At 39.2% G+C, this 13328-nt stretch overlaps 1 protein-coding gene and 1 long non-coding RNA gene across 4 annotated transcripts in view; one reads left to right on the top strand and one right to left on the bottom strand.

Moving 5' to 3' along the window:
• The window catches only part of LOC138137548 (uncharacterized), a 104652-nt gene that overhangs the window by 78815 nt on the left and 12509 nt on the right, over positions 1 to 13328 (top strand). Inside the window, exon 3 of one of the 2 annotated variants that reach the window (XM_069057008.1) lies at positions 2801 to 2879. The gene's annotated coding sequence lies outside the window, so the exon portion shown is untranslated. Of the gene's footprint in view, positions 1 to 2800; positions 2885 to 13328 lie in introns of both variants that reach the window. The other variant, XM_069057007.1, reaches the window with a different exon arrangement.
• On the bottom strand, positions 4563 to 8923 carry LOC138137549 (uncharacterized). Of its 2 annotated transcripts, XR_011161786.1 has the most exons (5): positions 8665 to 8923; positions 8350 to 8586; positions 7512 to 8293; positions 7346 to 7447; positions 4563 to 7207 (listed from the first exon to the last, which is right to left on the bottom strand). It is a non-coding gene; the product is annotated as an uncharacterized lncRNA (long non-coding RNA). The 2 variants fall into 2 exon arrangements; XR_011161785.1 differs by having other exon boundaries at positions 8350 to 8923.

The raw sequence follows: 13328 nt of genomic DNA, 5'->3' as shown, positions 1-13328 counted from the left end.
AAATACTGGTAATTGGTGATGGTGAGTTAAAGTCATCGGCAAAAATTTTTTTTAATAAAAGTCCTCTAGTTTTCGAGATAAAAATGACTAAAAATTGGGTTAAAATTGTTAGTACCATTGTTAGTTGCCAAAATCTTGCAAAAAAATATTAATTTTTCATATTGTTGTATAGTCCTTCATTATCACGCTTGGTTACCAAGGTTTAAAAAATACTGCCCCGCCTGAGGCCTAAAATATGCAGGGATAGGGTTACTTTATCCCTTTTGTTTAAAAAAATTAAAAATTGGTTTTTTGGATTTCTTAGGGCTTCTAGATGCCAGAGTTTTTTTTTGTACTAGCAATTTTCAAACACCCTGTATTAGAGCACGGTAGGGGTATTTTACAGTGCGAAAACCAGTTTTCGGGCACGAGGCGAAGCCGAGTCCTTGATTAGTAGGAGCGCTGTACACACACTGTACCTACACAAAAATCGGTAAAATCCTTAGAACGATTCAAACATTCTTGAAAAGTTCTCATTCCGAAATCTTTTTTCCCAGTTGTAAACGAAGGTGCATTCTCACCCAACACATTTTTTATCTTTTTATCTGGTGTTTCCGGTCGGTTTGAATTCTTGTCCAACAAAAACTTTTATTCATTGAAAAAATACACTTGCATGGTTATTAAAAAAAAATCTGTACGCAACGAAACTTCTAACAGATCTACTTGATATTCACAGCTGCTCAAATGGCAGATGTGGTCTTGCAACGCGGTAAAAATTTTTGACGCGGCATTGATGTCGATATGTTTACCAGGTCGTGAACTTTCCAAACAACCTTCATACTTTGGTCTCCAATTATAACTACCTGTCCAAGGTTTTTTCTTCACAACATTTATATTTTCATCTTTTCTTCTTCATCTTGAACTGGATACATAATTACCGAAAACTTGTATTTTATTCCAGACGATTCAAATTTGTCCTTTCATCATGTATGACAACTTTAAACAACTTGTTAAAACTTTTCTGATGCTTCCAAAGCGGTCACGTCAAAAATCTGTGTCAATTTTGATCTAGAAAACGGAGTCAACTGAGACTTTTAAAAAAGTCATGTTATTTTGAGCGGAATTAATAAAGTGGTAGTTAAAATGTGCCTCGATCCTTCGTTTTGACCTAGTTCTACGATTGGAGAGATGCAACTCGGTCCCCTTCAGCCCACCGCCGCCTCCGACCCCCACCCGAAGATGTCGCCCCGTGCAACGCGAACGCAGCGCCACACTATCGCACAAACTCGTTATAACTTGGCAAGTAACGAAATAAATTCGTTTCGTTCGCCCTCAACCAATTCCCAACTGCGGAAGGTCATTTCCATATGGGACGTTATAGTTGTATAATAAAATTTTACGCCGCCGCCAAGTGGCCGGGCCTTAATTAAATTGGTTTGTTACAGTGGCGCTGAGTGGGAGCTTTGACAGATGGTTTATAAACGAATAGCACGGTCGTTACGGCCTCGATATTGGGTTATTTACGGAATTCGCCCTCTAATTACTTTCAATACCGTAATCGTCGAACAAAGGCCTCATCAATATTGCTGCCTCTGCGATCGGGGCGGTTTTGCGTCTTGACTCGTCGAGGGAAGATCGAAGTAGGTGTAGGACGCGTTGTTTTGTCGGTGCGGGTCACATGGGTTCAACGCCTACTCGCCGGCTTTTTTTGTTCGTCGAGGAAAGTCAAGGATTTCGTCGATTGCCGGTGGAATCTGCAGAAATTTCTCGCCCAGAACCGAACAGATAGTTCAGGTGTGAGTGGCGGGACGTCACAAACGTAAAAATAGAAGTTTTCAATATTTCCTAGAATCCATTCTATGATGCATTCTCATTCACCAAACCAAACACGTGTGGTATTGCAGTTGCGTGCAACGAATCGACGATTGCATTGGGCAAGAATGTGGCTAATTTCAGGGTCATTAAAACGCGTCCAGGGAGATCCTCGCGCATCTTTTTACAGCAGCGGCGGAAACGGTCATCAAAGTGACAGATGAATCGGGATAAATGGAGGACGCGATGCAAAATGGAGCCTGTGCCGTTTTTATCGCGCAGATTGTAAAAAAAGAGTGACATACGGAACGACCGAATCGTAAAACTTATTGCACCGAATAAAAAAAGTCGTCAATTATTATTGGTTATGAAACGGCGATAAAAACTGGAAATTGTGATTTTATCGGTGGAAAATTGCGTCGTCGCACTCCTCACCGGTGCTGTTAATTAAGGGACTGACCTGAATCCGGGGCGAATCAAATTCAAACGAAATTCTGCCGGCACCTGTGGCTGCGTCTTTGGAAAGTTTCTCCCGAGATTTGCGTAACGCAAGTGTTCGGAACGTCGCCACGGCGCTGCGATCGCGCCGTCGACGGACGCCACCTATGCTCGGATCTAATTTTGACAGCCAGGCACTGAAATACGTTACGATTGCTTCATCGAAACCGGTCGAAATGGATCGTTTCGATATTGTACTACTAATTGTTTATATTTTGCTGACCTCGTTGATGTTGAGAAAGCGTTTCGTGTTGCAACATTGACATTGTATTGTTGAGGTTTTTGTATGGCAACCGATAAAGTAGCACGACGACAATTCGGAATTCCAACCAGAAAAATATTCTGCTCCTTTGTTTTTAATTGCAAAATTATTTCCCACTTGTCCAGAAAAGCCACGCAAGTGGTTGTCGGTGCAGCCACGGGTGGCGCGTCCACCGCCGCTTCATTCAAAGTGTCTTAACAATGGAAACACGACAAATCGCACCGATCTAACTGATTCTTGTTGTTCCAGGATGACTTCGAGCTTCTCAAAAATGCCGGCCCTGTGCTGGCTGCTCGTCACAGCAGGCTAACCCACAGATTTTTCTCGTGTAAGGTGAGTTGCGCCCAACAGAGATGCACATGTTCGCAATTAATTTGAGTCGAGATCGATACAAACCCGGACGTGTTCAAACAGCAATCGTAAATTCAACATGTGCGATTCCGTGAAACCGAAACCGTCGCACATTCCGACCGACCTGTTTTCAACGGATGCCATTATCGACCTGTACCTTCGCATTATGGTCTCGTGGTTAATGTATGATCGTTTTTCATTTTGTTGTTTATGGGATCTGGTGACAGTTCAGAAGGGAAAACAGATTTGCGAAGAAACGTGGAAACTACTGTTCCGGGTTCGTATTTATGCTCGGCTTTGGGAAGTGGATCCAAACTGAAAGGGGGGAAATTAAGTTGTTTAGTGATACTTTTTATGTCTGTCAAAATTAACGGCGATTCGTGGCAGAGGTGAAGGTCAATGTTTTGCCAAGGAGTGCCGATTTATTCCAACTTTTATCTTTATCTATACCGATTTGCCTGTATCAAATATTTACTACATATTCTCACTTAAAAAAATCGTGCATGTAAATATTGTATGATCAAGAAAATATATTGCTGAATCACCCTTGGAAATGTCGAAAAAAATTGTAGCAATGGTTATGGCACAAACGACATCCACAAGATAGGAATGCTAGAACGTAAGGTTAGGGAATTGTTTGTTGACGTTTCGAGGAAACACGTGTGCGGCTGTGGTTCAAGTTACAACGAAATGCCTTTCAAAAATCCGCCGGCATATTTAATGTAGTGTCTACGTTGACCTATGTTTAATACATTGACTACTTCACATTTTTAGCGACTAGAATTAATTGTATCAAAGATCTCAAATGACGTAACTTTAGATACCACAATATCAATCCGAGAAGAAACGCGGTTTCATCTCCAAGGCTGACTGGATTACAGATTGTCCCGATCTTTCAGAATATTTTTAAACCAGATGGCGTCTTTCAATTCTAGGATAAATCATTTGTTCTTATCAAAACAACAGGCTTCTTAGTATCAAGCCTTGAAGCACTCCATCTTGAATTTCCAGCTAGACAGGTCTCAGGAATTTCTGATTTTTGCGAGGTTTTTATTTATATCTCGATTCTTTTGGATTCCTCGAACATTCGTACAAAAGTTGACAGATAAATGTGTGACAGTGTAAACAGAGTAATCTTAAAAAATAAGAATGGTACAGTAACAGCAGAAATATGTTTTGGTACGTGACAGATCAGAAAGCATCAGTAGCGTCGTGACACTTCGTGTTTTATCAGAATAGCAAAGTAAAAATCTATTAAGCTTTTTGAGAACTTGTAATCTACTCGTACTTATTATTATTTCGTTTTTATTTTATATCGTTTATGACATTACGATATCGTGTGCTCCATTGTTACGCCACTGTCAGTATTCCGCGCGCAGGAGTTGTGACGTCATTGTATCAATTTTATTGTAACACTTCCTCCCTGGAGAGTACTTTTTGGAGTATTTTAGATTTTGGCAAGAATGATTTGTTCTTCACAGAACAACCATAACATCACAGAACAACTCTCTATAGAACGCAATCTGCCGTGTTTTAAAAAAGGGCAATGTTAGCGCCACCTACCAAACGTGGGCAAACTAATTCGCGCGGGAAATTTGAAATGTTTTATTTTGTCGCAGGCTTATTTGAATTTTTATGGTTTATAAATAAATAAAAAAAATACCAATCAAATACACTATATTTTACATAATGTACTAAATATATACATAAAATAAAAATATTTACAAAAACATATAAATTAATCAACATAAGTATGTACATATGTATCTATACATAAGAATTTTTTTTTTTTACAATACAAAAATTTCCGATAATAATGCGGAGTCTGGAAAAGTGCCCCGACTGCTTGCAGCGTTTTCACGTTGAATAGAAAGGGAAATCCTCTCGAAAAGGAGTTTCTTTGATTTTGAATCGCCTGATTCCGTAGTAAGTCGGTTTCCGATGACATTAATGAAATTCTTTACAAAAACTGTTATTATACAAAATAAAAATTTAGACAAAAACTATACAAACACTACGTTAATTACAATTAATGAGGCCGTTGCGGGTACTTCCGATTTTTTCTAAATACATCCAAAGCTAAAATCTGGATAGCATCAGGATGCTCTGGCGCTGCAACGACCCCATTCATTATTTGAGTGCAATTTTTAAAATAATGAAAAAGTAAGAATTTAATTAGCAAGGTTTTAATTTTTTTTTGTATATTTGCTTTATGTGGACAGTCTACAAAGAAAAGGAAAAAGCCTATCTGATCAGCACAATGATATAATATATCCGAAATATTACAACGAGCTGAGTATTGCGGAATGATATATTCAATATAATTTGTAAATCGTGCAATTTCTGTCACAAAATTAACATTGCAATAATTCAGTTTGTTGCCAATATCTTTGGATACTATTATAGCATGTTGCTGATCAGGAGTACCTGTGTGTAATATATTACTTGCACATATATCGCAAGATCTTGTCTCTTTCATGACAAATTTTGCGATATATCCTGCAAAGTAATTCATTACATAATTCTGTAAGGGCCTGAAACTATCATGTCGTGAATCTATCAAGTGCTGTGGTACATCAGACAAGTTAATTTCGAGAGGATTCCCTTGTGGTGAAGGCACTTGGGAAACAAATTGTTTCAAAGTGACAAGGAGGCCTGTGGACTCATCGGCCTCACAGTTGGCATATTTGGAGTGGAACCTATTGAAATTATTAATTAGAAGACTTTTATAATAGGGCCCAAAAGCAGCAACCGTTGGGTTGATGTTTCGAACCCCATGCTGACGAACCTGTCCAAAAAAATTTTCTAATGCATCCTGATTAAAAACTCGTGCGGAAAATTTTGAAAAACCAAATTTAGTCAAATGCAATCGCAGGAGTTTAAATCCGTTCAAAGTCAGCTGCCAATTTTGTAGTACCTCAGGATGAGATCGATCTGCGGCTTTGACTTTAATAAAAGACATGCTTCGTATTACGGTCAAAGCCCGATCCCAATAACGTTCCTGAGGACTACAACCTTGGGTTGTAGTCCTCTGCCTTAATAATTTCTTTATTTTCCCTCCAATGCCCCCATTGACACTGTCAAACAATTTGTCAAAGAACTGCAATAATACTGCAGTGTCTTCGCCCTCTCGAGACATTTGTCTTCGACCACAAACACTGATAGAACCACTGCGACTCATCAGTGACATTATGGATGCCACAGAAGTACTAAAAACCTGTGAAGCCTTGGCCACACTCATTTTTTTGATTTTGTTTGGAACCACGTGGAGATCTGTGAGTTTAGGCATAGCTCGCAGGTTTCCACTACTTCTGTCTATAAAATATGCATCCTCTATGTGCGACCATTTTGCCACTCGTTCTTGACCATCAAGCACAAATTTTAGATTTTTTGTTAGTAAGTTATTTCGAATGCATTTTAAAAGGTGAGGTGGATCGAATAATGGAATAACGATGGATTTCCCAATCTTTATAACATCATAACGTTCCACTTCACCTTTTCTTAAAGCCACTTCTTTTGTTTCTAAAATTAACTGCTTGATGGCCTTCGAATTTGTGACTCCTTGATCACACACAGATGCCACAATATGGAGACCAATTGCTTCACATTCTCTCACTAAATTTTTATACATGTTCATAATACTTGGCCATGATTCTGGGCCTTTGGAAAATGTGTAAGCAATTGGTTGTTTCCATGATGGTGACGTGGTTACACTTTTAAGCATCCATACTGCCACATGATCGGCCACTTTGCAGTTCCTATTAATGCCGTCATCTGCAAATCCTTCAACAATATCTTCATATTTGTTAAACTGTAAATTTGGTTTTATTGCCATCTCATCAAACAATAAAATGCAACATTTTTCTCTTCTATTTTTCATTTTGTTTACTTTAATTTTTATAATATTGAGCAAGAATTTGCAAATGCCCGCTTTAATAGGAATGTGCCTGACTACTTTCCTGATAGTTTCAGCACTGGGAAGAGTAAACAAGTTAGACAAGAATCTGTATGTCTTGGGACTTTTTTTGAAAATTGCTAAAGCTAAAATTTTGTCGTCTAAAGAAAATGTTCGTTTATATTTGTTTTTATCTAAATTCCGTAATTGTGATTTAAAAAAATTAACAGTTACAGGATCTAACTTATCTACTCCTTCCCAGTGCCCGGTCATAATAGAATTTTTGGCATACTTTAACCTTTTCTTTACAGACAGCCGCTTTCGCATTCTTATCACTTCTTTGTAAAGAATTTTCTCTTTAGGAGTAAGCTGACCTTGCCTTCTCACTCCTGCTAAGGTCAGAATAGGTCCTGCAATAAATCACATTTATAAATAAGACATAATAAGCTTATAAGTACCTATATACATAAGGAAGAAACATTTAATTTTTTAGCTTGAGGTTTACTTTTTTTACCTACTAATGACTAATAAATTAAGTAATTCCTTACGTTTTTTATTTGTGCGTTGCACTCTTGGTGTAATTGTAACATCACAGGGAGGAAGTGGAGTTACACCTACACCATCATCATCGTAGCATATTTGATGTTCCGCTAAAAAACAAAAAACAAAAAATCAGTAAACAATAATTTCAGTTTTTGGTGACCTATAACTTACTGCGAAGGGATTTTTTCCTGTTTTCCCCTTCATCAAGCCCATCTGGAGAACGCAATCGTTTTTTCGATGTTGCTGGAAAATAATCAATACCATGGGCCAGTTTACAAAAGTGAAATTGAGTTAATCCTAATTAAATACGTGATTAACTGAACACGAGGTTAGATTAAACCAATGGAAGTTTCGGAGTCATGGGTTAATCGCGCCTTAAAATTTAATTTGAATTAAATATTTAATTATCTTTCTATAAACTGGCCCCAACAGTTGGATCCATACCTAGACGTATGTAGGTACAGGGTGAGTCAAGTTTTACCGTCCGAGCGAAAACACCCACTTCTAATCGATTTAAAATTCTCAAAAATGATTGTGTATCGCTAGAGAACATTCTGTAAAATTTTCAATTTTTTTAATGGAACGAGTAAATATTTCGTTTTAATTCAATAACCGCTACATTAATTTACATCATTTTTCACTGAGAGTCCTTTCAAACATTTAGGAAAAATTTGCTGTCATTGAAATCATGAAAGTGTTACCGGTTTTTAAAATAAATGGAATTTGATATTAAAGTGCAAAATTTAACTATGAGTTTTTATAATTATTATTTTTTGCTCAAAATCTGCTTTTTAATTTTATGGCTCTGAATGAAGTGATACAGGAAAATTGATTACACACGTTTGAAGCCTTATATGAAGGGAATGTAATTTTTACTAATTTTTTAATAGGGTTAATCGTGCGGGCGGTAAAACTTGAATCACCCTGTACAGTACTCTCAACGGAAACCAGATCTAAAGAAATCAAAATTAGCACGTCGAACTTGACCTTATATTCTCAATATTCTTACCTGGCAAATTAATTGTTGGTACGCCGGTAAGGCAAATTCTTTTCCCCAACAGATATTTTGCTTCAAAATGTTGGGAGCAGATACTTTTTTCATTAATTTGGGCTGCTGATAAAACCAACAGGCTTTCGTCGTTTATAGCAGCCACCCACTTAATTTGCCGTTCTCTGTCCTTTGGAAATCGGTGTAAGTTTTCCTTCTGTTCGCAACCCAAAACAATACATTTTCTCTTGCCCATTTCTGAAAATTACTTCAATGTTTAGTGTCTACATGCGTATTAGAAATAAACATTTAATTGAGGATATAGTGTTTACTTACCAGCTTACCACACACAAGTAGAGAGTGAAAACACACACAACAACCGGATAACTGCGGAAACGATATGCGGCACGCGGAAAATACTAATATGTAAAACACTGACGTTTTCAAATTTCAAAATTTGATGAATCGTCAAGTCGATAAAGTAGATTGCAAAACGCATTTGACCAGACCATTTTCGATTGGCGCCATCTAGTAAACGTGGGCCCTAACTAATTTGGATAGGCTACCCACGTTCCATAAGCAGTTTTCAGGCCCTGCATAACATATGTTCTAGTGCTAAGTGACTATAAATGATTGAATCAGATTTAGTGGGTTGGTATCACTGAGCAATTGGTAGGCCGCGTCATTGTCGAGATGTCAAGTCTCGATTTATTTTGTAGGTTAGTGGTAATTGTGAATAATCGACAATTAACTTTCAGGTACCACGTTTGCAAATGTCACTTCAATGTGTGCTGCAGCTTTTGCAAATTATTATCTGTGGTGTTGTGCTGCAACTATCAAAAATAAAAGGTGATAATGACAACCTTGTTGTATTTGACATTTGGTTTGACATACGTATTTGAATTTGAAAATCGATTATGCCAATATAAAATTGAAAGTATGCTGCCAACGTAACGAAACAAAAGTCCAAACGTTTATAGTCACTTGGTATTGAGTCTTGCAACACTCACTCCTTGTTGAATGTTCCGTTAAAAATTAATCAGATGACAAGAATAAAATTCGACGAAAGTAATTGAAGATAGATTCATTGCTTTTTACGTTCTTCTCTTGACAATTCTTTTCTCCCCTGTTTCCACTTTGTTTCGTATTTTGACGAGGGGAGGTTTGTTGCCTTGAACAGGCAGAGGAGCGTGGGGTGCGCTAGACTCGACTAGGGGACGAGAAAAATTAAAGCAATTTGACAGTAAAGTTCCATTATTTAGGGTTAAACGCGAACCTTCCTACGAACGCAAGCAGGCGAAGTCGCTTTCCCTCAATTAATTACCGAACGAAAACTGTTTTACCGACAGATCGGTAATGTAGATTGTCGAGAACATTCGAAAGTTTTCAATTTGATTATCGACAAATTAGCGGCTTTCAGCAGTTTCACCTCGTCTCGTGATGAATCAATTAGCAAATCTTTTTCAATTCCCGTAACAGCCAACGTTTCGCTTTTGACGTAGAACAGGTTTTTCGCGAACGTCGAAAATCCGCCACGACAATGATTTTTCGATGCTCGCGCAATTAACCATCCAACAAACTCGAATATCGAGCAATAAAATCCCCAAGCTTGTCGGCTCGAGTTGCCGTAATCTGAAGCCCCAGTCACGCGATCCCTCCATACCTTTCCCGAATCGGAAAATTCAATTTTCCTAGTCGCCCGTACAACAATACAACTAATAATTAAACATTCCGAAACCGAAACGAATTTACATCGAAAAATGACGTTACAACCCCCGGGGTTCCACCTGAAAGGGAACGAGAACAGTTTTCCGCGGGGTATTAACATTTGTCGGCGAATCGATACTTACAAGGTTTCGGGGGAGGGAGGAAATCTGGAGGTGTTATCGTTGCACCGGTTTGATGCGGAGAAAGGAGTTTATTTTTGTACGTTAAACTCGCCGGAAAAGCGGAATTTACACTGGACGGGATCGCTGTTATTCGACTAACCTTAATAACAATATTTGTTTACGTTCGTGTGTTTGAAATTCAGACGTGAAGGTCAACACGCCAGTTAGGAGTCATTAACACGTCGGAGACGGCGGTGCGGATCGTGGGGAAGGCGGCGACACCGTTGGGACCTACGAAGCTTTGCCTTTGGAGTTTCGCGGGAGGAATCGCGACAGGCGGGGCCGAATCAGGCAAACGCGGCGGCAGAACGCTCTTCTTCACAACTTCGGAAGTTCTTTCGCGGCAGGTTCACTGTTGCAAACTTGATATGCATCTCCGCAGATTTCGGAGCTGTTTGAACGGCCCAGCACGAAGACCATCAGAGGTGTGCACGTCCAACATCCATTGCTCGAAGACAACATGGCTCCGACCCACCCGCAGCGAACCATCGCTCGTCCACAACCAAGATTAATTTAATCGCATGCAAACGACGCCCACACCGAACGTTTCCATCAAAAATTTCCGAATTGCTTATCGTGTCGATTCCGTGTCCGGAGCTTCGAAGATAAAGCGACCTCCGTTGTTTATTCACCGCCGGGAGATGTAGATTAGCGATTTGCCAGTGCACTCGCCCGATCTGACACCGACTCGCGGCCGTGAACTTGAACCGCGACCGCGGAGATCGTAAAATAAAAATCGGATTGGCCGCTCGAGCTCCTCGGAGAGGTTTAATGGTGTCGTGATAAATGGGATTGTCTGTGGAAGTGTGTTCGGTTCGAATCGCGCGCTCTTTACGCGAGCGGCGCCATCTCTCGGCGACGCCTCTCCATTTCTTGTGATGGCGACGTTGCACACGCCGGAAGGAGCGAAAAACGGCGTCTTCATCGTCGACAGATCAATCCGGACCGCACCGGAGTCCTCCCGGAGCGCTCCGTGTCATTACGCGTCCATCAACTCCGGGAGGAGAGCAAGGCGATACGCACCGTTGAGCAGTAATTGGATGCATTGGTGCAGCCAGGTTGGGCTCGGTTATTTATATCTCGGCCGGTATCTGGAACGCAAAGATCAAGTTCGCATCAGAGTTCCGGAATCTGGGTCATCCGACGTCGGCACGGTCGCGATATTGTTATGGCCGCTCGAATGCTAGTCGCTTATTGATTCGGCAAATATGACGAGTGAAAGGCGCGAAAGTCGACGCCGAACGGGATTGTGCAAGTGGAGAAAGCGATGAGAAGTGAGACGCTCATTCTCACTTCTCTAATTGAGACAACTGGGACGGGAGGAGTCGAGACAGATTAACCAGTTCATTTGTTGCTCCGGAACGCAAAACGAACGAGAATACGGTCCCTGCGAGGAGATTGTGTCATTCTCATCGCGAAGTGAGAATGAGATTGTCATTCTCACTTTTGTGCGGACTCGTCTAAACATCTGAGACGGAGATTCTTACACGAGATTGAACAAGATCACGAGTGATGAGAACTGCGATGAGTATTGACAACCGTATCATTTTCATTTTACGAACCAAACCAGACTTTACGAGTAAGATAAGTGAATAGTCGAAAGGCAGATGTGGATTATTTAATTCGTCCCATCTGAACGGGGTTTAGACCGCTTCAAACTTGTCGGCTTCTCCGGTTTTGTTTGCTTTTGTGTCGACAATTACAGCACGTTTATTTTTCGAAATTATGTGAATCTCGCCCGAAATTGTTTCCATAATCGTAATACGGCTGAAGAATTTTGTGTTCGCGTGTGCTCGGGAAGTGGGAGCCGACTTAATCGTCGTTTAATATCCCTGAAACTTTTCTAATGGACTATAATCGTTTCGTTTCCCTTCATAACTATGGTAATTGGGTCTTTAAAAAAGCACCGGTGTACACCGATTACTAAATCAACACAGAACTCGCTCCAATTATCCACCTTTACGACCCCCGTAACGATGCATTATGGACGGGGTCGTGATTTGGCGACGAACGTTTAGGGTTTCGCGATTTGCGTGCGCGGGAAGCGAGTATCGTGCAACGAAGTGTACACGCGGGATTTTTATTATTACGTTTTTTACGTAACGTAGCGTTTTTATTTGGTAAATTGACGACAAAGACGTTTCTCGAATATTTAAACATTCCGAGAGAGTTCAAAGAGACTTGAGAATGAAAAGGGACAAGTGAAGGAGAATAAATTCTCACAGAGAAAGATAAAAGAATGACGATTTAAGTAACAATCGGTAAAGAAATGCATAATAATGGAAGTCATGCCAGTGGAAAGGGATAAATTAAAAAACATCAAAACTATTTATTTACTGTTAGGTAATTAGAAACATGAGAATAAATGTAGCAAATTCATTGCTAAAAAAAAAGAACTAACTTTGTCAATAGAATATTTCCTAGATGACAGAAACAGAAGAAAAAATATAGAAAATATAAAAATAGATTTAGTTCAGTGGTACTGAAAGGTCATGTCAGGAACAGAACGTGGTAATAAATAGTATGTATTCCTGGATAGAATTTCTTCTAGATCAGAAAGTTAGAGGTAAATCCATAGATTTGGTAGAGTCGCCGTAGACATGTAAAAGGAACTAAAAAACGAAAGATAAGGGATAAAAAAAGTGATGTAAATTGATTGAAGAAGCGAATAAAATGATGAAAGTTTTCGTTGTAAAAGTTGTTTCTAGATTAGAAAGTTAGAAATAAATTTGTAAGGCTTTTAGTACAGTTTGTGTAGATAACTAATTAATAATTAATTAGCGATTGGATGTGGTGCAGAAACAGAAATTATGTATTAAGAAATTAAGGAGATAAGCCGTCAAAACTTTCTAGATCAGAAAATGAGAAATGTGAGGATGAAGAAGCAAAAGAGCTTTATCGAAGAAATGAACTGAGAATTAAATTTATACATTTAGTACTGAAAGCCGAAGAGACGTCGTGTCTGGAACAGAAAATATGACGACATTTTTTAGTATAGTGAAGAATATAAGAAAAATTGTTGTAATAAGAGATTAGAAAGTTATAAGTAAATGTAGGTATGCTTTTAGTACAGTTGGCGCTGATATTTGAATAGAAACAATAGAAATTTAA

The sequence above is a fragment of the Tenebrio molitor genome, chromosome 8 (genome assembly GCF_963966145.1).
Source record: "Tenebrio molitor chromosome 8, icTenMoli1.1, whole genome shotgun sequence".
Lineage (NCBI taxonomy): Eukaryota > Metazoa > Arthropoda > Insecta > Coleoptera > Tenebrionidae > Tenebrio > Tenebrio molitor.
Note: the sequence above shows the minus strand (reverse complement) of the source record. Positions and strands in the feature narration are given on the sequence as shown.